The sequence below is a fragment of the Lissotriton helveticus genome, chromosome 6 (assembly GCF_964261635.1).
Source record: "Lissotriton helveticus chromosome 6, aLisHel1.1, whole genome shotgun sequence".
Taxonomy (NCBI): Eukaryota; Metazoa; Chordata; class Amphibia; order Caudata; family Salamandridae; genus Lissotriton; species Lissotriton helveticus.
Window position 1 is genome coordinate 1,570,765,487 of NC_136067.1, and position 24,783 is coordinate 1,570,790,269.

Genomic DNA, 24,783 nt, shown 5'->3' on the forward strand with positions numbered 1-24,783 from the left:
ACCAAAAGGATTGTGAAAATTCCAAGCATCACATAAAGAGCAAGTGTGGAAAATGAGTCATGTCCATTAAGCGGGAGAGTGGTAAGGTGTGGTGAGTAGTTGGTGGTACATTTTATAGATATCACACTGTTTCTAATATATAATGTTAAAGCATTTTGTGGTAGCACACTATCATTTACAGACACCACATTTTATTGCAACACCAGAGGCTTCTGTCATGCCTTCTCTTATCTTGCAGTGATTGATAGCAGAAGTCAAGAAAAAGAGAAAAAAATACAAGTCCGATGAGGCAAAGGCGAAACGGACCACTGGGAACCAACAGAACAGTGATTAACTAATAGCAGAGTAGTAAACAGCATAATAGGCCCCTTGACTGCAAAAAGCTCCTCTTTTGTTGCTACTCAGTCAAGATATGCACCTCTTTTCATCACTATACATAAACGTTTGGTAAATACTTGTGGTAATTGATATACGTATCGGCTAAACTTTTGCTGCTGTTGCTCCCTCGCGCGCCTCAAGCACATTCCGCTACTGTCGTTTGTTCGCATCTGCCATTTTCATTGCGCATTTCCTTTTTCCCATTGGTCAAGTCTGAGTTTGTTTTCCCTCAGACCGTTGTTCTTTTGTGGTGTCTGCTTCTCTCGACAGCCTGTGACAGCCTGTCTCCTCTCTGGCTTTCGCCTCACCATGCTCTGTGCGCATGGCCTATTCTATTTAACTGGCCCCTGGTTCTCACTTTACTAGCAACTGTTGCTGCATTCGGGGGAGTGTCTGGAAGGGAGTTTCCACTCCTTCCAATTTTAACATATTAATCCCCTGTTGGCTTGCTTACCGTGCTTTATTATTCTCTGTAGTAAAGTTGGATAATTCTCCACTTTCACAGGGCGTTAAGGAGGATCGGGACCAATGAAAAAATTATTTAAATGAGTTTATTAACTCCTCTGTGGAAAGAGCTGTTGCTCTATGAACAAAACGTCCAAGAATAATGAAAACTCTGTTGCAAATAATATGCCAAATACTTTGATGGCCTATTCTGCGGCAATAGCAGAAAAAGGAAAGCTATCTCTTTATTACCTACAAATTCTAAGAAGCTGCACTCTGTTTCCAGTTCCCCAAAAATATGCACTTACCACTGGTGAGGTCACCTCAAACTTGGACGAGAACGTGGCTCCTCACAGGCCTCCGATCAAGGAGGGGAATTCAAAGACGCCTTCAAAATGCAATGGAACTTCCAATAACCTCCACGTGAAGTTGTCCAAGAGTGTTATTTTCTAAATGCTTGACACTGATGACAACTTAGGTGGCCAAGATACTGATGATGATCCCTTTTCCTACTCTCCTGCCAAGAATCCCAACCTATCATTCTCCCTCTCTGAACCCTTTGAGACACAAACAACTGGATCCTCAGGGCCTTCCTATGTTAAACCCTTATCCACAATTCAAACTCGATGAAATGGTTTCCTATTTAACATGTGGGCAATTATATTACCTCTAGACTTCGCTTGCCTTTAGACAAACAAACCAGGTCTGAAATGAAATCTGAATGACAATACCTTCTCTGGCTTTCTGTATCACCTCCACTCCTTTTACTGACCCTACCCCTTTAATTGTCTTTTCTATATTTGGCAAAGACCCATGGAAGGGAGTTTACAAGACCTGTTCTACTTGCCAGACAAACTCCTTGATAATTTTAGTCTTTTAACTCGAATTTCAAATTGGCAGACACTGTTAGATTTGAAAATGATATGATGGGCCCTGAAGAACTGTCCCTAGGGATCCAGAGGGCTTTCTGCATTTCAGGCTACGCCAATTCTCCCATTGTACATGAACACAGAAAGGAGTTTCTTCTCAAACTGGAGCCCAAGATGGCAAGTCTGGCTACCCTGGCCATGGGTGTTAAAGCACAAGGCATGTTGTTTGGAGACTCTTTTATCAAAGAGCTATCTAAGTATGTTACCACTTTTACATCCATTGACAAAGCGCAACAATCCAAGAAAAAACTGTTTTTCCAAAGGGTTTTTGTAAAGGTAAGTTGAGGCAGCAGCCAGTGTTGAGACAGAATATCGAGTAGGAAATGTTGACTTACACAAATATCGAGTTGGAAATATCGTTATTCAGAAATATTGACAGCAAGAATATCGTGGTCAAGAATAGCGTATTTAAGGTAAGAAATATTGTTTAAAAAATATAGAAGTCATTAAAATTGTTTGCAAAAATGTAGTTGTTTAAAATATAAATTTCTTAATGATTGTTATGTATTTTAGTTTATATTTTAAATGTATGCGATGTTTGTTTTTTTGTATAAGTATTGTTTATGTTTTTAATATATGTGTTACAAATTTACTAATTATGAGTTTTATTTTAATTCTGTAACAGGTTGTGGGTTTACAGGGGAATTGGGTGGGAATTAATTTAATTACAATAAATTAGTGATTCTTTTTTATTTTTTTATTTTTTTTTATTTTTTTAAAACCTTTATTGAACAATGAAAGCTCACAAATACTGGCCTACAACCCCACGGGCTGGCCAGAACAGAATGGTCGAATAACCAGCATACAAAAAGAAGATCTGCACAGGATATAACATCAGGAGCACTGGTGAAGCAATAAAAACCATCGAGCGTTCAGCAAGAGCAGGATAATAAAGGTTAATTTTCTAGCACGGGGAGGGGACCAAAGGAATAACGGGCCGTCTATGAGAATACAAGGGAGGGACCGCGGCAAGCCGCCATTTTATAAACACAACGTAAGAAAATGACTCCATATAATCAAATCTAGCAAAGGACAGAAACAGAATCAGACCATCAAATAGCGACAGTGGCAACAGTCAATCGCGCTCACTCACCTCCGCCCCTACCCGAACAAAGAAGACGTGATCAAAAAGCCCCATCACAAAGACTATGCAATACGCACCCCAACGGAAAAGGGGGACCTCCATAAAGGAGGAAGGGAAAGAGGGAGAAAATGACAACAAAAGGAACACCCGCCAGACCATGCACCCCCAGGGGGAAAAACAGGACAATAAAACCGGCATGCGATGTAACAGAAACACGATACCAGAATAGGCAGCGAACCACAATCAGCCACGCACCGGAAGAAGGACAGAAAACCCCCGGGGGAGACACGAGGTGACAGAGTCCCGAAAAAGTGAATACACAAGAGCCATAGAACAAAAAAAGGGGAAAATAAGGGGGGAAAAAGACCCCCTGACACAAACAGACCCCCCCACCCACCCCTAAGCCCACCCTGCACCCCTGCAGAAGGCTACGGCCTACCCCCCCCGCAGCGTGCCTGTCGCCCTAAATAGAACCCGAAATATAGTGGAGCAAGAAAAGTTGGAATTAAAAGACAAAAAAAAAAAAAAAGGGGGGGGGAAGGAAGGGAAGGAAAGAAGGGAGTAAAGACATACAAACATACACACGGGGGAGGGCCAAAGACAGGAGTAAACGCACCCATCCACCCGCCCGGGTTGAAGGTCCAAGTCCTCGGGAAGCCAAAGAGTATCAGGCCAAAGTCCAGGAACACTAACCAATTACACAGAACCATATCAGGACACAGAGATCTTCCAAACCGTTCATGAGCTACCGCATATAAGAGTCAGTTTTCATCAGCCCTGACCCTTTTTATCCAAAGCAGTAAGGGTCCGATCCAACGAGGACCCTGCCAGAAAGAACAGAAGGCAGGCAGCAGGAGAGTCCAACGGGAGTCCAAAAAAGTCACAGGAAGAAAAGCACGGAAGATCCAGGAAAAGCACAGAATGTAGCAAACGATGCAGGCACAGTTCCAAGGATATATCCATAAAAACCGACCCATCCGGGCCGGCACAGGAGACGTCATCGGGCAGTGGTGATTGAGAGGGACCAGGAGAATCATGAAAGTCCGGCAAAACAAAATCCAGCTCCCGGGCCAAGGGCAGAGGAGGCAGCACAGGAGGAGAAGGCGCCATCAGGTTGCACACCTCCGGGGCGGCAGCCGGGGCCGAGTCCGCCAGGAGAGTACCAGCCACACCCCGCGATATCAATGCCTCATCCGGTCGTGGGGGCCCGGGAGGCCCGCAGTGAGGAACCGTCTCCAGAGCCAGGAGTGGCGCGGCCACCGAGAGCCGCCAGGATAGCAGGATGTTCAAGATCCCCTTAAGTGCAGGAAAACCTTCACAGTATCCGACACCCGGGCCTTGCGGCGGGCCCCCAGTGCTCGTCCGGGCCCGGCCCAAACAAATGGGGTTGGTCGCCATCTTGAGAGCCCGAACAGGCCGCGCGGCCAACAACCTCCGCCGGGGCGGCAGTCAAGCAGACGAAGTCAAGCCGACAGGCAGAAGAACACCCCGGACAGGAAGGGGGGCCACCAGAAGAAGGGGATTCACCGGCCCCCCAATGTCGCCAGTCCCGTTTTCCGAGTCCGGCGGCAAAGAACAAAATGGCCGGACCGGAGAACAAAGGGGGAGGAAGCTGAACACACGAGGAACCCCAATAAGGAAGGGCAGCGTCACCATCCAAGGCTGCCGCCACACAGGAGTCTCTCAGCCAGGAACCTCCGGCTCACACGAACAGCGGCCCTCCAATCACCTCCAGCGCGCCCCGAAGGGCAAGCCCGCAGGCTGCATCCGGCCCAGGAGCCGGGACGAAGAACCAGGCCAGTCCGCTCTCGAGTCCCGGGAATGGTCGGGGGCACTGCACCGGACCCACAGCAGCCAGGACAACCGGAACAAGTGGTAAGTGCCTGCAGTGCGTCGTAGTAGTACCACACAGCAAGGAGGGCTTCCCGGGGCAGGATAAATGCAGGATAAATGTGAAAAACACAGGCGGGCGAACGGAGCCGAGCTAAAGCGCGGCCATCTCGGTCGCGAGCTAGGCTCCTCCCCCTAATGATTCTTTTTTATTTATGTAATCTAGATTTTATAACGTTAATTGTGGGAAGTAATTAATGTGTAAATAATTATCATTGGTTGTTAATTAATATTAATTAATGAATTTATTGATAATAAATTATAGTAATTGTGTAATTTTGTTAGGTGTGGGTTATGGGGTTTATAGGGGTAAAGGGTGGGAAGAAATTTATTTTTGATTAATTAATCATTTGTTGTACATTTATATTAATTGATTGAAAATTAAATATGGAAATTATGTAAATAATTTTAGGTTCAGGTTGTGGGGTTTACAGTGGTAAAGAGTGGGAAGTATTTTATGTTTAATGTATTATTAATTAGTTGTTAATTTATATTACCTAATTAATTGATAATTAATTATGGTAATGTGGGATTTTTATTTAAGTGGGGTTTAGGGTTTATGGGGTAAAGGGTGGGAAGTAATTTATTTCTTAATTAACAGTGATTAAATAATTGGAAGTTAAATATGGAATTTGTGTAATTAATTTCTGGTGTGTGTTTTGGGGTTATAGGGGTAAAGTGTGGGAAGTAATTTTTGTTTAAATAATTAATAATTGGTTAATCATTAATGTTAATTAATTAATCGATATTTAAAAAGGGTAGTTGTTTATTTTTTGTGTGTGTGGGTTTAACTTTTTTACGGGTAAAGGGTGGGGAGTATATTAATGTTACTTACTTTATAATTAGTTTTTATATACTATTAGTATTTTTTATTGAAAATAAGTTTTAATTTTGTAATTATTTTTGCTTCCAGTTTAATTTAATCAGTGGTTTGTGGGGACTATAGGGGTAAAGTGTGGTAAGTTAAATAATTTTTATGAGTTTTAATTTGTTTTTTAGTTTAATAATATTTCTTTATTTGGTAATTAATTATGTTAATTTTGTGTGTAAATTTTTTCAAATAAAATTTAGGTGTGGGTGTGAATCGTGTGGTGTTATAGGGTAGGGTGAAAAAAAACCTAAATTTATGATTCTAAATTATTTCTAGTTAAAAATATTTTTATTTCATTTGATATAATATGTGTAGGTATGTGTCATATGCATTTAACATTATAATATGTTTTTAAAAAATATGTAATATTAAATATATTTGTATTTCAATTGTTAATATATTTTTATTTATTTATTTTGTTTGTAAAATATTTTAGTTGGTAATATTTTGTTTGTTTTCACTTTTGAACTGACTGGAGTGTGAATATTAATTTGTACCCCTTTGCAATCCAACATTTTCCCTACTGTTGCACTGATTGGAGTGGGAATAGTAAATGTTATCCTGCCCCTACCCAATATTTTCCCTACTGTTGCACTCACTGCAGTAGGAATAGTAATTTTTACCCCTCGCATTCCCCCACATTCCCTACTGTTGCACTCACTGGAGTGGGAATAGTAAGTTTTACCCCTCTGCTATCCAACACTTTCTTTATTGTTGCACTCACTGGAGTGGGAATAGTAATTTTTACCTTTCTGCTATCCAACACTTTCCCTACTGTTGCACTCACTGGAGTGGGAATAGTAATTTTTACCCCTCCGCTATCTAAAACTTTCCCTACTGTTGCACTCACCGGAGTGGTAAATTTAAGTTTAAAGGTTTTTAAACAGTTTAATATTTAAATGTATTAATTTATAATAGAATGGGTTGTTTTCTAATAGATATTATGTTATTGGTATATGGTGCCATGTATTGAATGATCAGAAAGGAACACATGTTCAGATACTAGATGGTTACATTGGGCACTTGCCCTTGATTAGATACAGCGAAAGGAAATGTATGAAGTATAGAGAAATAATTCAAACCCTCTGGCAATGATTTTTCAGATGACTGTTTTATATAAAACCTTTGTTGTAAAGCATTCTAAGTGCTACATTCCACAATGAATGGAATTAGATATCAGAGAAAACGGCTATATGCACGTCACTTTAAGAGAAAAATTATATAGTTACTTTTTAAGAACTGTCACTTTAAATAACCTGTGGGAGACCCAGGAACCTGTTTATAAAAAGCAAAAAAAGATGGCAACTACAATAGGTTTGATAAAGGCAGCTACGGCAGTTGAAACGCATTACAGTTGTTTGTGCCACTAAATCGTATCTGAAAAGTGAACTTGAGCATGCTGGAGTCTGTCCATATTGCAAGGCAGGCGTGTGGAAGCTATATATATAGGAAGGCCAACAATATCGGCGATCAACAGTGCGACGGAAAACCTTTCAAGGTACATTGACTATTTTTTACAAGAATGGGTGAAAGGATTGAACTCTTATATAAGAGACACTACTGACTTTTTATGTAAATTGTCCCAGCTTTGCTGGAAAGAGAACTATATATTGATGACATTGGACATATGTTCTCTTTATACCTCCATAAGACATATGGATGGCTTGAAGGCGGTTCAATTCTTCCTAGATAAGCGTCCTCTGCATAATGTCGAACACAATAGAATGCTTATGGGAATGTTACAAATTTGTCTGCAGCAAAACTTTTTTACCTTTGGTGGCCAAGCCTATCAACAACTCAGAGGGGTGGCCATGGGGTCTTGCTTCTCCCCTAGCTTTGCATGTCTACACATGGGGCTGTGGGAGGAGCAGACACTCATGGGACAGCACAGAACAATCGTTGAACAAAATATAGTACTGTACCTCAGATATATAGACGATCTTTTCTTTGTCTGGAGTGGTTCAATGGAAAGTGCTGTTGATTTTGTTGCGAAATTGAATACTAATGATGTAAATTTGGAATTTACTTCAACAATGAGTAACGTCTCAGTGCAGTTTCTAGATGTAGAAGTTTATGTTGACAAGGATAAAAACAAACTAGAAACTAGATTACATAGGAAGGTCACCGCCGGGAACACCTTGTTACATGCTTCAAGCAATCATCCACGTCATCTAATACGCAGCATCCCCTATGGGGAGATGTTGCGCATTAAGCGCATTTGTAGCACTGACAATGAATGTAAACTAGCTCAAGAACTGTGCAGAATGCGGTTTTTGGAGAGAGGTTACAATCACAAAATGATAGACGAGGCTATAACTAAAACAGCTAGATTGACCCGAGAACAACTACTAGGAAACTGTCCAGGGATCAATGATATAGTTGAGACTCGACCAACAATTAATGAAACAGTACAATGTAGAGCCATTGTCACATACAGTCAGCAACATGTTGAAATACGTAAGATCTTTTCACGAAATTGGAACTTGGTCAAAGGGGATCCCGTGATTGGTGATCTAGTGAAAAATAGACCTGAGATCACCTTCAGGAAATCTCCATTATTAGGCAATGCCATTGTCAGTAGTACTATGGACATTCCCAAAAAATGGTGGGAACGGATTACAGGTTTTAAAAAATGCCAGACCTGTAAGGCTTGTAAGCACGGCATTAACAAAACCCATTTCATCAGTCCTTTCCATGATACTCCCATTGCCATTAGACAGAAACTGGGATGCAAAACTGAATTTGTGGTGTATATACTACTGTGCCCTTGTGGTTTACAGTATGTTGGGAGTACTCGTCTCCCTGCCCACAAGCGCATCCTACAACATCTGCGAGCGATCTTAGGGAAAGATCAGTCTTACCCTGTGGCGAGACATTTTGAAAAATGTCACCAAAGTAATCCAGATCTTTTGAAATACTATCTGGTGGACTCTGTTTTACCTTTAAGGAGGGGAGGAGATAGAGATGGAAAATTACGTCTCTTAGAAACACGTTATATCCTTGAACTTAACAGTAAACAGCCTGGGGGACTGAACTGTAGTGAAGATCTTTACACATGCCTATGATCAACTATGGTAATATAGAACAATCTTGTTGGCACCAGTATGTCTGATGAGCAATATAACATCCTTGTATATATGTATATTAGGCCGCCTGAATAAATCTGTAATCCTATTGAATAATAGATTGAATTTTAATGCACTGTCACTTTAATAAAGATCTTAATTGACGACCCCCAAGGAAGCACAAGGTAGAATGTGGGAATCCACAAAGGATCTAGATTATCAGATGGAGGTTTTTTTATTGCTTTAACCCACTGTGGTACAACTTTGCATTGAATCAGAAGTTATATTCTTATGTAAATCACTATCATTTAAAAGCTATAGGCTGCATACTTGTATTAAATGTCCATAAAATAGAAGAAGCATAAGGATGATCAACTTATAAGAATAGAATAGGTTTGCTATTTGAGGTTTTTTCTACATAGAAAACTAAGGACAATGTAATATTGTGTAAATGTGGTGTAAATATATGAATTTTGAATATGTTTTTTAAGGAAACAAATTTTTCTTTTGTAAAAATATTCTTACTCAGTTTTTTTATATATATGCCCGCCTACAGCCTTAGAGATTATTTGAAGATAGTGATAAAGAGAATGTATATGCATAATGAAATGATATTACTGATTCGAGCCTACGGCTTAACTTGTAAATACTGCAATATTAGAGCACTATGCTCTGAACTCCGTTTGGTCTTTATGTGAATTGATACATATCACTTTAAATTTGAAAAAGGATGTAGTATTGATCATGTGACTTTCCACACTACTTATGTCACTTCCTTTCTTCTCCGCATGACATGTGATCAAGCCTCGGCTGAGGCGAAACGCGTCATGGCGACTGGTGGGCTGTTACTCACGAAATAAACGCAACTGGAAACGAGAGCACCGAGTTTGTGGCTTTTTTCAAATTTCGCTATCAGCGGGAGCGGATGCCGAGTTGATTTCGAACTATTGTGAATATATATATATATATATATATATATATATATATATATTTCCTCACTCCGGTTCAACGTTTCCCGGCCATTAAGCGCTCATTGTGGGTGCGTGGCCTTACGGCAGAACCACGCCGTTTTATATTCCACCTACACGTTTCGATGCTACAAGCATCTTGCTCACGATCGTGAGCAAGATGCTTGTAGCATCGAAACGCGTAGGTCATCTGCTTTCGTGCTAAATGAATTAAAATAACACTATTTGTGGATTTCAGAAGGTTTGCGCCTATTTTCTTTGCTGTGAGGCGAAGGAGTGTGGAATATATACATATATATATATATATATATATATATATATATATATATATATATATATATATATATCAATGCTCGAAGGTGTCTACCTTTGAGTAGCACGCGAACAGCAGCTTGGTTTATGTATAGGTGAGGACGGGGATCCACTCGTAGACGCCGCTCCGTACGGGATCTGCCCTGCGCGTTTCGAAGCTCCATTTGCTTCTCTTCAGGGGCTTTAACGGAAGCGGTGTGCGTAACCGCCGACCCACTTCCCCATTTTATATATAACACACCCACTGATGGGAGGCTCAAATGAGACTGTGCATTCTGGGAAGTGTGGTCCGGGAAGACCACAATCAAGTCCGGGGAGTATGCACCACCCCGGTACCCTGGGGGTCACGAAAGTGAAGCAGCAGTCGTACTTGGAATCGAGGACGGGCCCACTTGTGGAGTCCATACAGGACTTGATTGTGTGCTTCCCGGACCACACTTCCCAGAATGCACAGTCTCATTTGAGCCTCCCATCGGTGGGTGTGTTATATATAAAATGGGGAAGTGGGTGGACGGTTGCGCACACCGCTTCCGTTAAAGCCCCTGAAGAGAAGCATATGGAGCTTCGAAACGCGTCGGGCAGATCCCGTACGGAGCGGCGTCTACGAGTGGATCCCCGTCCTCACCTATACATAAATCAAGCTGCTGTTCGCGTGCTACTCAAGGGTGGACACCTTCGAGCATTGATTTATACGCGGTCGTCCAGCCGCGGAGTATGCACCACCCCGGTACCCTGGGGGTCACGAAAGTGAAGCAGCAGTCGTACTTGGAATCGAGGACGGGCCCACTTGTGGAGTCCATACAGGACTTGATTGTGTGCTTCCCAGACCACACTTCCCAGAATGCACAGTCTCATTTTAGCCTCCCATCGGTGGGTGTGTTATATATAAAATGGGGAAGTGGGTCGGCGGTTGCGCACACCGCTTCCGTTAAAGCCCCTGAAGAGAAGCATATGGAGCTTCGAAACGCGTCGGACAGATCCCGTACGGAGCGGCGTCTACGAGTGGATCCCCGTCCTCACCTATACATAAATCAAGCTGCTGTTCGCGTGCTACTCAAAGGTGGACACCTTCGAGCATTGATTTATACGCGGCCGTCCAGCCGCGGAGCATGCACCACCCCGGTACCCTGGCGGTCACGAAAGTGAAGCAGCAGTCGTACTTGGAATCGAGGACGGGCCTACTTGTGGAGTCCATACAGGACTTGATTGTGTGCTTCCCGGACCACACTTCCCAGAATGCACAGTCTCATTTGAGCCTCCCATCGGTGGGTGTGTTATATATAAAATGGGGAAGTGGGTCGGCGGTTGCGCACACCGCTTCCGTTAAAGCCCCTGAAGAGAAGCATATGGAGCTTCGAAACGCGTCAGGCAGATCCCGTACGGAGCGGCGTCTACGAGTGGATCCCCGTCCTCACCTATACATAAATCAAGCTGCTGTTCGCGTGCTACTCAAAGGTGGACACCTTCGAGCATTGATATATATATATATATATATATATATATATATATATATATATATATATATATATATATATATTACCTACTGGCGGTCGCCAGTAGGTATATATAGTTAGGACCTAGTTTCCATAGGAAATCCGCAACATTCTATTGGGAATAACGTTGGCGCCGGTTGATGAATCTTTGTGAATTTCTCTAAGAAGATGGCCCGCTCCGCTCCGCTCCTTCCCTGAAAGTTTTGGGGGGATTTGTGAAGTGGGGGCTGAGAAAAAAGGGGGGTCCCAAAACGTGTTTTCCCCATGCAATTTTCCATAGGACGATTAGACACGGCTACAGCCCGGACGGCTGAACGGAATTACAAGAAATTTGGCAAAATGGAAGAGCCTGATTCGCAGATCGCCTTTTTGTTTAATTGGTGTAAATCCCTCCAGTAGTTCCTGAGAAATTCAAAAGAGAATAAATGTATATATCTATAAGCACGCACCGTACGCGCACCCATGCGCGCACCATTGTGCGTGAGCAGAATTCTGATTTGCTGTTAGACGTATGTCAACATTCGAATCATTGGAAACCAGGTAGTGTTGGCCGCCATTTTGTCAGTGCGAGGCTGCAAAGAGGACAAAATAAAGGTGAAGAACATGAAAAGGGGGCAGGGTAGAGAGTACCTGACCACCTAGTCTTTCTCAGGGGGTCCCTGTAGGATCCCATAGGCCCCAAATATTTTTTTTATTTTTATTTGAATCGCGAGGTGCGCACACGGTGCTCGCACCTCCCGAGGCAGAACAGAGTGAAAATTAAAAGTGGAGAACGTGAAAAGGGGGTAGGCTAGAGTCTCCCTGACCCTCTAGGCCTTCTCAGGGGGTCCCTAAAGGACCACGAAGGGCAAAAAAAAAAAACGCGAGGTGTGCGCACGGTGCTCGCACCCTTTAGCCGCCATTTTTTATGAGGCAGAAGAGAGTGAAAAAATAAAGTCGCGAACGTGAAAAGGGGGCAGGGTAGAGTCTCCCTGACACCCTAGGCTTTCTCAGGGGGTCCCTAAAGGACCCCGAAGGGCAAAAAAAACATAATTTTTTTTTAAAAATCGCGAGGTGCGCGCACGTTGCGTGCACGTCGACAAAAACCCCCCCAAAAAGTACAGTTAAATAAAAAGTTTGAGTGTTTAGATGTTGGGTGGCTCTAAAAAGAGCCGTTGTGTTCATTGAGTGTTTTTGTACCTACAAGTAAGTACCAATGCAGAGTCTAAAGTTTAAAAGAAAGACTCTGTTCCCGTCATCTGTGAAATGTACACCATCTCTCCTATAGATGCCTTGCATGTTGTAACGCAAGTTGTTGTGGTATATAGAATCCATACCATAGTCTCTGAGGAAAGCAGAAACAAACTTATTCACATGTTTCCTTGCTATCTCAATCTGCGGACAATATTGGTTGGACCAGTTCCATTTTTGCCTTTGGCATATATTAGAATATACCAATGCAGTTTGTGGAAAAAGTGATGTCAATTGCCCAAAGGTGTCCTTTAAAGGCATTTCCAGACCTACCCCAGTCAAAGTGCCTGGGTCATTTCCACCACAGTGAACAATTATGAGGTCAGGGTGTGGGAGATAAAAAAAAGGATTTTACCAATGGCATCAATTGGTGACATCTCAATCCTCTCTGGCCAATCCACATAATATCACATTTGGTAAATCAAGGTTGAGAAAGCATCTATTTGCTGCATACCTTTCACTCCAGAAAAAATAGCTATGTCCTACAATCCATACTCAAAGCATCTTGAAGGCAGATCTGGTTGTACTCAGATGGGCTCTGGAGATGAAATGGCAGTTTGAAAAATAGGTGTTTAGAAAAAAAATGTGGTTGAGATTCAGTGCACTTGAAAAACATGAAATGATTGGTGGTTTCTGATAATTTAACATTGAAAGCTAGGGTGCATACTCCTGTTTTTTAAAAGGAATAATACTATTGGTTTAGAAAAAGTCATTGAAAAGAACATTGCACAGGATAAGCTGTAATATTGAGAAGTCAAACACACTTGCTGCTTTGGTTTATAACATTGATGAACTTTTCACCTTTTGAGTTCAGTTAGGTGTTGTATGGAGAGTTACCATGGTAACAGGGAGAGAGAGCAGTGGGGGAAGGTTGATAGTGTTGAAATGTACAACAAATTAAAATGTGAGTTTGGTTTTGAATTTGTGTGGGAAGAAATTGTATTGGTTATGTACATGGAAATGTGTACAAAATGAGAGGGAATCAGGGCCATTTTGTGGTTGCAGTGTCTGAGGTACATTTCAGAGATTCTGCTTAAGAAAATCTGGTGTGTGATTAACACTGTTCTAAATCTTCAAAAGCATTTTTAAAGATGAGTTATTAATTTGTAAGGGGATATATGTTGTTCACTGTAAGTTAATAATAAAAATGTGTTGTAATGTGGAAGTTACTCACTTTCCCTGTATCTCATTCTCTCTCACTGTCTTCCTTTCTCTCCACCACTGTTCTTTTTCCTTCCTCTCTTTTTCTATAAATCGTTCTGTTTCACTTACTCCTCTTTCCTTTTTCTTAATATGCTTTTTTTATCACTCTCCTTTCCTTACTCTCATATCTTTTTCCTCACTGTCATTATCCCTTTCCTTTACTCCTGTTTTCTAACTCCCTCTCTCCATGTGATTTACTTCCTTTTGTTTATTTGTTCCCTCTCATTGTCTCTCTCTTTCTCTCTCCCTCAACCTTGCTCTTTTTATACAACACTACTAGCAAGACCCCCTCCTCCCCCCTTTCACTGTAGTAATCATTTGACTGAATTGAAGGATTTCTGTTATGTGTCTAAGGTCACAGTGTGAGTCTCATGTTTGGATGTAATGCTGGCAAAAAGTAATGCTGTAAATTGGAAATGTAGTTTGAAAATTAAAGAATTATATTTGCACCCTTTTCTATAATCTCCCCTGTCTCTCCTCACAGTCTACCTCTCTCTGCTTATACTTTGGGAGAAACCAGAGGAGGTGCAGTTTCCGGCTAAGGAAATTATAAAAGCAAAGTATTGGGAAACAGTAAATCAAAGGAATTGGAATGATACTGACTCTTCTACGTTGGAGGGCCAGTACCTCGAATGGAAATCTTGCCCTTCCCTTGAGCTTTACTGGGATATTATAACCAAGCCCCAGGAAAGGAAGTTATACTTCCAGCTCAGGGTGGGGTCCATCCCTATTAGATCGTTAACTGGGCGATGGGTTGAGGGTAACTCTCACTTTTGTCCATCTTGCAAAAGTTGCATAGAGACCATTGCCCATCTACTGTTTGTATGTACGGCCTACTGTTTACCCCGACGTGTCTGGTTGAGGGCGATGTGTAAGCAGCTTGGTACAAGGGATAGTGTTGCGGCCCTTAGAATAATACGTACTAGTTCTTCCCCCACTATTGCTGTGGCTGTTGCGAAATATCTAGGCTGGGCATGGGCAATCAGAAGAACTTTTTTGGCACAATAATAGGATGTAATGAGAAATGTAGCCCTTCTCCTGCCCTCCCAATTACCTACTGACAATCTGACTATTTACTGGTGTCATATCTTTGCATGAATACTGTGGTTTTAAACCGATTTTTAAATGGACGTCTTGCAGCTATATTTTTTTTATTTCTTTGTGATTGTAAACATGTTTTTAATACCATTGTTATGAATGTAAGGTTTTAAAGATGTTCTGCTTTTATGAGTTTTTTTACCTCGAATAAAGCATACTTGACTGACTGGCTTATACTGTCTTCTTTCTTCTGATATTGTGTCTCATGTTTGGATGTAATGCTGGCAAAAAAGTAATGCTGCAAGTTGGAAATGTATTTTGAAAATGACTCAGGGTTCTGCACTGTATTGTAGTGCTGAAATAGATAGGCTGTGTTCTATCTCATAAACTTTTTCGTGTGGTAAATGTGTTTTGGTAAAATGTTTGGTTTTAAACTTTTTGTCCAGGATCACACTGAGTGCCTGTGTAAATGAAAGAATTATATTTGCACCTTTTTCTATAATCTCCCCTGTCTCTCCTCACAGTCTACCTCTCTCTGCTTATACTGTCTTCTTTCTTCTGATATTGTGTCTCATGTTTGGATGTAATGCTGGCAAAAAAGTAATGCTGCAAATTGGAAATGTATTTTGAAAATGACTCAGGGTTCTGCACTGTATTGTAGTGCTGAAATAGATAGGCTGTGTTCTGTCGCCTAAACTTTTTCGTGTGGTAAATGTGTTTTGGTAAAATAATTGGTTTTAAACATTTTGTCCAGGATCACACTGGGTGCCTGTGTAAATTAAAGAATTATATTTGCACCTTTTTCTATAATCTCCAGTTTCTCTCCTCACAGTCTACCTCTCTCTTGTTATACTGTCTTCTTTCTTCTGATATTGTGTCTCATGTTTGGATGTAATGCTGGCAAAAAAGTAATGATGCAAATTGGAAATGTATTTTGAAAATGACTCAGGTTTCTGCACTGTATTCTAGTGCTGAAATAGATAGGCTGTGTTCTGTCTCTTAAACTTTTTCGTGTGGTAAATGTGTTTTGGTAAAATGTTTGGTTTTAAACCTATTGTCCAGGATCACACTGAGTGCTTGTGTAAATTAAAGAGTTAGATTTGCACCTTTTTCTTTTAATCTCCCCTGTATCTCCTCACAGTCTACCTCTCTCTGCTTATACTGTCTTCTTTCTTCTGATATTGTGTCTCATGTTTAGATGTAATACTGGCAAAAAAGTAATGCTGCAAATTGGAAATGTATTTTGAAAATGACTCAGGGTTCCGCACTGTATTGTAGTGCTGAAATAGATAGGCTGTGTTCTATCTCATAAACTTTTTCGTGTGGTAAATGTGTTTTTTATTAAAATGTTTGGTTTTAAACTTTTTGTCCAGGATCACACTGAGTGCCTGTGTAAATGAAAGAATTATATTTGCACCTTTTTCTATAATCTCCCCTGTCTCTCCTCACAGTCTACCTCTCTCTGCTTATACTGTCTTCTTTTTTCTGATATTGTGTCTCATGTTTGGATGTAATGCTGGCAAAAAAGTTATGCTGCAAATTGGAAATGTATTTTGAAAATGACTCTGGTTTCTGCACTGTATTGTAGTGCTGAAATAGATAGGCTGTGTTTTGTCTCGTAAACTTTTTCGTGTGGTAAATGTGTTTTGGTAAAATGTTTGGTTTTAAACTTTTTGTCCAGGATCACACTGAGTGTCTGTGTAAATGTGTAAATTAAAGAATTATATTTGCACCTTTTTGTATAATCTCCCCTGCATGTTTTGATATTGTGTCTCATGTTTTGATTAAATGATGGTATAGAGATAGTGCTGTAAATTGGAATTGTGTTTTCTGTCTGCACTATCCCTCTCTCTCTGGGTGCATCTTCTGCCTGCACCCTCTCATGTACATCTGTAGAGGCTTATTATGATATGGCTGCTGGTGTGTATTACACAGCGCTACGATGTTAAATCTTTTCTTTCTCACAGATAGTGCAAGCAGACACAGACATGGTGTGATACTACAGGCAGAGAAGGGAAAGATTTAACATTGTAGCGCCGTGTAATACACACCAGCAGCCATATCTTAATAGGTCTCTGCAGATGCACATGAGAGGGTGCAGGTAGTGGGAGAGGTTTGGTGCAGACAGAAAATGAGATAATGGAGGCAGAGACTAAACTGGTACAATCAGAGGATAGATGGTGCAGGGCTGCTGCAGGCAGAGGGACATATGGTGTAGTCAGTGAAAAAATGGTGCAGAGAGGGTAAAATGGTTGAAGCAGAGACACAGATAGTGAAAGCAGACTCAGACATGGTGGGAGACTACAGGCAGAGAAGGGAAAGATTTAACATGGTAGCACTATGTAATACACACCAGCAGCCATATCATAATAGGACTCTGCAGATGCATATGAGAGGGTGCAGGCAGTGGGAGAGGGTTGGTGCAGACAGAAAATGAGATAATGGAGGCAGAGACTAAACTGGTAGAATCAGAGGATAGATGGTGCAGGGCTGCAGACAGAGGGACAGATGGTGCTGTCAGTGAAAAGATGGTGCAGAGAGAGGGTGAAATGGTTGAAGCAGAGACACAGATAGTACAAGCAGACACAGACATGGTACGAGACTACAGGCAGAGAAGGAAAAGATTTAACATGGTAGCGCTGTGTAATACACACCAGCAGCCATATCTTAATAGGCCTCTGCAGATGCATATGAGAGGGTGCAGGCAGTGGGAGAGGGTTGGTGCAGACATAAAATGAGATAATGGAGGCAGAGACTAAACTGGTAGAATCAGAGGATAGATGGTGCAGGGCTGCAGACAGAAGGACAGATGGTGCTGTCAGTGAAAAGATGGTACAGAGAGAGGGTGAAATGGTTGAAGCAGAGACACAGATAGTTCAAGCAGACACAGACATGGTACGAGACTACAGGCAGAGAAGGAAAAGATTTAACATGGTAGCTCTGTGTAATACACACCAGCAGCCATATCTTAATAGGCCTCTGCAGATGCACATGAGAGGGTGCAGGCAGTGGGAGAGGGTTGGTGCAGACAGAAAATGAGATTATGCAGGCAGAGACTAAACTCAATCAATCAATCAGGTCATTTGTAGAGCGCACTACTCACCCGTAGGGTCTCAAGGCGCTGGGAGGGGGGGGGGGTGCCGCTACTGCTCGAACAGCCAGGTCTTGAGCTTCTTCCTGAAGGAGAGGTGGTCTTGGGTCAGGCGCAGAATGGTCGGAAGTGAGTTCCAGGTCTTGGCGGCCAGGTAGGAGAAGGATCTTCCTCCTGTTGTCGCTCTTCGGATGCGGGGGACGGCGGCGAGGGCGTGGTTGGTTGATCTGAGGAGGCGCTTGGGAGTGTAGAAGTTGATCCGGTTGTTGAGGTAGCTCGGGCCTTGGTCGTGTAGGGCTTTGTGCGCGTGGGTGAGGAGCCGGAAGGTGATTCTCTTGTTGACCGGGAGCCAGTGCAGATCTCTCAGGTGTCCGGAGATGTGGCTGCGTCGGGGGATGTCGAGGATGAGTCTCGCCGAGGCGTTCTGGATCCGCTGGAGTCTCTTCTGGAGTTTGGCAGTGGTTCCGGCGTAGAGGGCGTTGCCGTAGTCCAGTCGGCTGGTGACGAGGGCTTGGGTGACCGTCTTCCTCGTCTCGGTGGGGATCCACCGGAAGATCTTACGTAGCATGCGCAGGATGTTGAAGCATGACGAGGAGACGGCGTTGACTTGTCTGGTCATGGAGAGGGAGGAGTCCAGGATGAAGCCCAGGTTGCGTGCGTGGTCCGTCGGTTTGGGTGCGGTGCCCAGGGCGGGGGGCCACCAGGAGTCGTCCCAGGCGGAGGGCGTGGAGCCCAGGATGAGGACCTCCGTCTTGTCTGAGTTCAGTTTCAGGCGGCTGGTCGTCATCCATTCGGCCACGTCTCTCATCCCTTCGTGCAGGTTGGCTCTGGCGGTGTCGGGGTCGTTGGTCAGGGAGAGGATCAGCTGGGTGTCGTCAGCGTAGGAGATGATGTTGAGGTTGTGTTGGCGTGCGATGGTCGCGAGGGGGCTCATGTAGACGTTGAAGAGGGTGGGGCTCAGTGAGGATCCTTGAGGGACGCCGCAGATGACTTTGGTGGCCTCTGACTTGTACGGTGGTAGGCGGACTCTTTGTGTTCTTCCGTCGAGGAAGGAGGTGATCCATTCCAGTGCCTTCTCCTGGATTCTGATGTTGCTGAGGCGCTGTACTAGGGTGCGGTGGCAGACAGTGTCGAAAGCCGCGGAGAGGTCCAGGAGGATGAGGGCCGCTGTTTCTCCGTTGTCCATCAGAGTTCGAAGGTCGTCGGTGGCGGCGATGAGGGCGGTCTCGGTGCTGTGGTTCGCTCGGAAGCCGGACTGTGAGGGGTCGAGGGATCCATTCGTCTCGAGGAAGGCGGCCAGCTGTTTGTTGACGGTCTTCTCGATGACTTTGGCCGGGAACGGGAGGAGCGAGATGGGACGGTAGTTCTTGAGGTCGGTGGGGTCTGCTGTAGGTTTCTTGAGGAGAGCGCTGAGTTCGGCGTGCTTCCAGCTCTCAGGGAAGGTGGCGGAGTCGAAGGAGGTGTTGATGATGTCCCGCAGGTGGGGTGCGAGGACAGCGTCGGCTTTGTTGAAGACGTGGTGAGGGCAGGGGTCAGTCGGAGATCCGGAATGGATGGAGTTCATGGTGCGGATGGTGTCTTCGGTGCTGATCGGGGTCCAGGTGCGGAGGGTGGTGGTGGGTGGCGTCGTTGCGGTTGTGGCTTGCGTTGGTTGGTTGTTGAAGCTGTTGTGTATGTCCGTGATCTTGTTGTGGAAGTAGGACGCGAGGGAGTTGCAGAGGTCTTGCGATGGGGTGATGTCGTTGTTTCCGGCGTTGGGGTTGGAGAGCTCTTTCACGATGTTGAAGAGTTCCTTGCAGTTGTGTGCGTTGTTGTCCAGCCGGTCCTTGTATGCATTTTTCTTGGTGGCGCGGATCAGTTGGTGGTGTTTCCGGGTGGCGAGCTTGAGGGTGGTCATGTTGTCCGTCGTTGGTTCCCTTCTCCAGGCTTTCTCGAGGGCTCGACAGTTCTTCTTGGAGCTCTTGAGTTCGTCGGTGAACCATGGTGTTTTTCTGCTGCAGGATCTGCTGGGTGGGGTTCTCAGAGGGGCGAGTTCGTCCGCGCAGTCGTTGATCCATTTCGTGAGGTTGTCGGCGGCCTGGCTGGGGTTCGCTGAGTTGGCGGGAGGGTGCTGGCTCAGGGAGGCGGTGAGCTGGTCGGCTGTGATCTTGTTCCAGCTTCTTCGAGCAACCTGTTGCTGGAGGTGGTGGATCGTCGTTCTTCTGAAGGTGAAGTGGACGCAGCTGTGGTCCGTCCAGTGGAGTCCTGTTGCGTGGCTGAAGGTGACGTCTTTGCTGGATGAGAAGACGGCGTCGAGAGTGTGTCCGGCGAGGTGGGTGGGGGTGGTCACCAGTTGCTTGAGTCCGAGGTTGTCGAGGTTGTCGAGCAGGGTGATGGTGTTGCGGTCGTTGTTGTTCTCCAGGTGGAAGTTGAGGTCCCCCAGGAGGATGTAGTCGGCGGAGGGGAGAGCGTGCGGGCTGACGAAGTCGGCGATGTCCTCGCTGAATCGTGTGCGTGGTCCCGGGGGTCGGTAGATCAGGGTGCCTCTGAGGGTGGTCTTCGGGTTGGTGTGGATCTGGAAGTGCAGGTGTTCAGCGGTGGTGAGGGTGTCATCGGTGTTGGTAGTGATGCGGATGGTGTCTCTGTGGATGATGGCGATGCCTCCTCCGGTCTGGTTGTCGCGGTCCCTCCGGACGATCTTGTAGCCCTCTGGGATGGCGATGGCGATGTCTGGGGCTGAGGAGGCGTTCATCCAGGTCTCGGTGATGAAGGCAACGTCGGGGGCGGTGGTGTCGAGCAGGTTCCAGAGTTCTACGGCGTGTCTGTGGACGGAGCGGGTGTTGAGCAGGATACACTTGAGGTGGGTGCTGCTGGAGTTCGGCTTGGCGGGTGCAGGGAAGGTCCGGATGCAGGTGAACTTGCAGGCGTGGCAGCTGAAGGGTCCGTGGGTGTGCTTCGGGGCGGCTCGGTGACATCCTGGGATGCGGCCGGTGTTGAGTGCGCTGAGGTCGGCGGCGCTGTAGGTTCGTCGGGTCGGCTTCCGTCGGTGGGGGCCAGGGGTCCTGGCGCTGGGCGCGGTCCAGGCGCGGACGGGCGCAGACGGGCTTACCTTTGGCGCGCCTTCGGCGCACATTCGGCGCGCCCGCTGCGCGTGACCGCTGCGCGTTCGCACGGTCGCCATTTAAGGCGAAGTGCGCGGGTGGGCGGAGCAGCTGGGAGGCGGGAGCGGGGAGGGAAACAGAAGAGAAAAGGGGCGGGGCTCAAGGCGGTGGCGGGAAGCGGGGGCAAAGCGCGACGAGAAACGGCAATGAACAAGCACAAATCTAAGTAAAAACAGGGGAAAAAGACAGCGACACACGATCTGGGGACGAAAACAAGCACAAATTCATGCAAAAAACGGGTGAAAAAGACAGTGACACACGATCTGGGGAAAAAATAAAAACAAGCACAATTTCAGGCAAAAACAAGCACAATTACAGGCAAAAACGGGGGAAACACCAAGGAGATCGCTCAGGGCGGCAGCGAGGCCGGCGCTGAGACAGAGGCAGGCACTGGGGGCACACACAGCAGCTGGTGGCCGTGCGGCGCGGGGGTGTCCCACAAGTGGTACAAACTGGTACAATCAGAGGATAGATGGTGCAGGGCTGCATGCAGAGGGACAGATGGTGCAGTCAGAGGAGAAAAGATGGTGCAAAGAGAAGGTGAAATGGTTGAAGCAGAGACACAGATATTGCAAGCAGACTCAGACATGGTGTGAGACTACAGGCAGAGAAGTGAAAAATGTAACATGGTAGCGCTATGTAATACACACCAGCAATCATATCTTAATAGGCCTCTGCAGATGCACCTGAGAGGGTGCAGGCAGTGGGAGAGGGTTGGTGCAGACAGAAAATGAGATAATGCAGGCAGAGACTAAACTGGTACAATTAGAGGATAGATGGTGCAGGGCTGCAGGCAGAGGGACAGATGGTGCAGTCAGTGAAAAGATGTTGCAGAGAGAGGGTGAAATGGTTGAAGCAGAGACACAGATAGTGCAAGCAGACACAGACATGGTGTGAGACTACAGCAGAGAAGGGAGAGATTTAACACGGTAGAGCTGTGTAATACACACCAGCAGTCATATCTTAATAGGCCTCTTCAGATGCACATGAGAGGGTGCAGGCAGTGGGAGAGGGTTGGTGCAGACAGAAAATGAGATAATGCAGGCAGAGACTAAACTGGTATAATTAGAGAATAGATGGTGCAGTGCTGCAGGCAGAGGGACAGATGGTGCAGTCAGAGAAAATATGGTGCAGAGAGGGGGTGGAATAGTTCAAGCAGAGACACAGAGGTGGTGTAGTTGTAGAAAGTTCTATGCAGTATGTGTTTCAGGCCTCTATATTTTCAAAATGTGTTTATGCTGTGCAATTTAGATGCGTGGTGTGCTGTTGAAATGCAAAAGCAACTGTGTCTGTAGCATGTAGTAATCATTTCAGTGAATTTCACTTGTACATTCTCAGTCCCACCTTGACTCTCTACACTGCTTTAAGTTCACTTCATTGTCCTAAACCCTGAAACTCCATTCCTAGAAAAATATTCTAAACTCTTGCAACACAACTGCAGTGTTGTAAACCCTGTAAGAATATTCCCAGCAAGACTCACTTTCATTGTAGTAATCATTTTACTGAATAGGAAGGGATAGTGTTATGTGTCTAAGATCACAGTGAGAGCCAGTTTTCATTTCAGAGGAATGTGGCAGAATAATTTGCGTAGGGAATACTTGTACTTATGAAATTGATATAGGTAGTTTTTTATTATCTATTAGTGAAAATGTTATAATTAAGTGTTCATCTTTTTTGCAAGGTGCAGCAAAATTATCATATTGCTCAAATGGATCAGGATCAGGATAACTTTGCTGCAAAATTCATATGAAGTAATAGAGGACTTAAATGGACCTTTTGGAGAGGATATTAGTGAAGAAAATTCAGATTTCTTCATTTAAAGTTTGGATATTGAATTATTAGAAGCGGTAGAGATATTGAATTTCAAGATGAACATTTTGAAATTGAGGACAATGTTAATGAAATACTGGATGAAGTGATGTTGGAGTTTTTATTGGAGTATGAAATGTTTGATGAATACATTTATAATTTATAATTTTAAAATTATGCGAGTGAGTCTTGTAATAATTTGATTCATTGATGTGTTTAAAAAATATGGGAATACATGTTCTGATGAAGTGAGTCAGGGTTTAGGATATGTAGTACTAGAAACTGTTATGCAGTACGTCTGTCAGGCCTCTTAATTTGCAAATAGTCTCCATGCTGTGTACTGAAGATCCTGGCTGTGCTGTAGAAATACCATACCAACTCCTTCTGTAACATGTAGTAATCAATTCAGTGAATTTCAAGACCTATTTCTATCTTTTTTCATTTAGAATGCAAGTGAGTGTGTTTTTAAATATTGTGTCAGAATCACTTGCTCGGTGTATGTGTTTTAAGACATGGAAATACATGTATTCATGGAGTGAGTTAGACTTTAGGACATGCAGTGCTTTTTACTCGTAGCACTTGCTTGATACCATACACTGCGTGCACACAACTGTATGGCTCTAAAGTCAGAAATATCAATCCCACCATGACTCCCTACAGTGTCTAAACACCACTGCACTGTTCTAAACCCTAAAACACCATTCTCAGCAAAATCCCCTATAATGTTGAAACAGCACTGCACTGCCATAAAGTCAGAAACAGCACTCACTGCATGATTTCCTACTCTGTTCAGACACTGTTGCTGTACCTTAAACTTACTTATGCAGTGAACCAGTGTTTACATCATATAGTTGTTCTAATTGTTATTTAGTATGTTAGTAGTGGTATATAACATGTTTTTTTTTCCGTCACAATAGATTGTTATTATCTACAGAAAGAAAAACCAACATGCCTACAAAGGATGCCAAAAGAAGAAAATATAAACAGGCTTTCTTTCCAAGAAAACACAATTACAAGAGGTATCTAAACAACATTGTACAGAGAAAAAGAAGAATGCTCCTGGTAAGACAACAAAGGATTTTATAAGGAAATTAACCGTAAGAAAAGAAAATGTGGACAATGTGGAAAAGATAAAAAAATTCTCTGTAAGAACAAAGAAAAAGGAGTTAAAAAAGAAAAATGTTGGAAAAGTGTGTGGCGATCAAATTCTTTATAGTAATAGACGAAAAAATCAGTTTGTTGAAATTCGCAAGAGAATGTTTTATAACAGAGTTGTATTAAATTTATTGAAAAGTGGAGAGACTTCTAAAAGGAAAAGAGCTTTTTATAAGCAAAAAAAAGAATAGAAAGTATTGTTGATGAGGTGTTTGAATTAAAAAAGAAATTGTTTATTTTAGTAATCAATAGACTTCGTACACTAGACAAGGCAATTAATCTTTTGAAAGCGAAAAGTAAGTGGAAAAGACTTATTAATAGAACTAATTTTTGTAATGTTTTTTCTAGAGAATGGAAGCATAGTTCAAATTCTGAGCAAGAGACTGACTTTCAGACTATTGATTTGTTGCATGCAGTTGACACCAGTGGTCGAACATATGAGGTGAAGGACGGTTGTCCGATTGAAAAATAGAAAATTGTCCCAAGAAATGCAGAAGAGGTGTTAGCTGAAGAAGTTTTAGGGAGACGTCCTAAGGCTCCAGTGTACACTTGGAATTGTAGTAGTATTTGTAGTGTACAACAGGATTCAATTGATTTTTACCGCATTTTCTTACATAAGTATACTTTGAAAAGTATTAAACAGAAGATTAAGATGTTGCAAGAATTAGACCCCTGCCGAGTGA